General features: G+C 42.4%; 1 long non-coding RNA gene across 1 annotated transcript; it reads left to right on the top strand.

Moving 5' to 3' along the window:
- Positions 1-373: 373 nt before the first annotated feature.
- LOC141920256 (uncharacterized) lies at positions 374-2190 on the top strand. Its single transcript, XR_012622277.1, has 2 exons — positions 374-459; positions 1892-2190. It is a non-coding gene; the product is annotated as an uncharacterized LOC141920256 (long non-coding RNA).
- The last annotated feature ends 214 nt before the right edge of the window (positions 2191-2404 follow it).

Here is a 2404-nt window from a genome sequence, read left to right as displayed (position 1 = left end):
CACCACAGGAATGATTTGTCTTTACTCTGACTCACTTGGCTTTGTGATGCTTCACCTTTTTTTTTTTTTTTTTGTAAACTGGCCCCAAGCAAAATTATGTGGAGTCTGTTGCTGATCCTCCCCATTTCATGCAAAACTACTTTGAAGACAAGAGAGATGGTAACATTAATTTTTGAAAGATCTGCATCTTTGGTTGTGTGCCAACCTTCTTTTCATTTCAGAGTGTTCAACAGATATGGATGAACTTGATGTTTCCATAGTGTCCAGAATGACAATTTTATATCTACTGATTCATCAAATGCTCCCCTCCTGGGAGCTCTGCTCAGGGACTTGGATTCACACATACTGTCTGCAATACACACACAGAGCAGAGAGACAGCCCTCCCCCAAACATTTCTCTATCTAAAAAGGAGAAAAGAGGTGGATAAAGTCAAGTGGGAAGTACAAAGGGGCAATGAGGTAAGCTTGAGGGGATCTTGAAGATGAACTGCAAAGAGGTCTTGCTAAAGTTTATGGGCATCATTTCACAGTCATGGGGGAGGCACAGGTGAAGATGTGACAGCTGCTGCTTGAACATGCAGCAAAACTGCAGTGGAAGCTCTGAGACTGAGCATCAGACAAGATGGTGGTGGTGGCTGGCAAGAAAGGAAGTAGAGGGATGAAAAGCACTGTTTTACTCAGGTTATGCACCCAGGCTTTTCATTGGTTGTTATCCTTCTGGTCTGAAGACTTGCATTCTTACCCATCCAGTGGTGCAGCTTCAACAATTAGGGAGGTCAATCCCTTGTGCTCAGTTCTTACCGCTGGGCAGTCCATAGTGCCTGGGATGCCCTCCAAGGATGTAGGGTTTAAGATCCTCCGGGCTGAGGCTGTTTTCCTTCCAAAATTGTGCAGAGACCTGCTTTTGTTGGCACATTGCTTTAAAAAGGTGCCACTCCTAGAGCATCACTGAAGAGATGCAAGCTAGATGCATTGCCTTGGCTAGCTGAAGAGATCTATCAGAAAGATGTCTTGTGGCACTGTTCACAGCAGCAGGCAAGCATTTTGGAAGTGCTGGAGCTCTGAACAGATCTCCCTTATATGCCAGGGTTAAGCACCTGATATTGGACAGAACCATAACGCACTTAGGTGTATAGCTTAGTGGCATGCGTCTGGACAACTTTCTGATGGAACATTGTGTGATCAATTGAAGCATGCAGGCCACGAATGGTTTTTTTCTTCACATTTTTGTTACTACTTACTATTACATGTACAAACATCCCTCCTCCTCAGACTGCATCACCAGTTCACCTCTATTTCTTGACCAGTATGTTCCACCAGTTCATTCTGGATAGTTTTGCCCATGGGACGTGTCTTTGTGAGACCACATTTTAAACAGCTCTGACATTGTTGTCACTGGTGTCAACAAATGCATGACAAATTTCAAGTGAGTATCTATCACTCAGAGTGAAAGTATTTCCTGGGATGGGACTTGGGAGATGGATGAAAACAGTCCTCACCCCCCATACTGCAGCTGTATTAGTCTGCCTGCCTGGTGTGAGCTCTTTGGACAGTTTCCTTTTCTGCCTTGAGGCAGAACAAACTAATTCCTTTGCATATGCAGCTTGGATTCTGCAAATGCTGATGGGCTTTCCATAGGAATGAAGGCACATGACCGCATAATCTCTTGTCCCACATACATAATACACATACATATAATACACACACATACATAATCTGTGTTATCAAGGTGTCACACTTGTTTAAATGACATGCAGTTTTGTCAAGTCCTGTGAGTTTGCAATGTCTTTCTATTTGATGATGGAACTAAAGATGCACTTTTGCTTTACGTTGCATGAAAGTTATTTTTAATGGTAAGATAAAAATGCCTTTTTTTTTTTTTTTTTTGTAGGCCTCTTTGACTTTCCCAGTGAGCTCCAAGGAGCATTCAACATGTTGAGTGATTCCTACTGAGGGATCTATGATGTGTTATACCTTCTGTATCCAGATAAATTGATTCCTAAAATAGAGACTTCAGATTTCCTGTCTAGCATCTAACTGGAGTGTTTGTCTCAAAGGAATCATCCCCAGGGACATCCCCCGTGAACAACACTGAAAGATTTTGCAAAGCAGTTCAACCAGCCCAGACTAATGCTGAGAACATTAAGAGCAAAAATAATATCGTTATTTCCTGACAACAATTAGGCCTACGCCCAACTCTATCCGGAAACAGATTTTCATCTGATCAGTTGCGACTGTCTAGATGTTCCCATCTAGTTGATGGGAGGTAGAAGCATCTCTGTGGCTCTATCTACTTCACCTTGAAGGAGAAGGTATCTAAATTCTAAAAGAAACATGCCTCAAAACCACCTGTTTATTTTCTTAACTAGTAGAAGAACCCTCAGGTGGTCTGATCAGATGTGAA

The sequence above is a fragment of the Strix aluco genome, chromosome 2, assembly GCF_031877795.1.
Source record: "Strix aluco isolate bStrAlu1 chromosome 2, bStrAlu1.hap1, whole genome shotgun sequence".
Lineage (NCBI taxonomy): Eukaryota > Metazoa > Chordata > Aves > Strigiformes > Strigidae > Strix > Strix aluco.
This window is presented reverse-complemented; position numbering and strand designations above follow the sequence as displayed.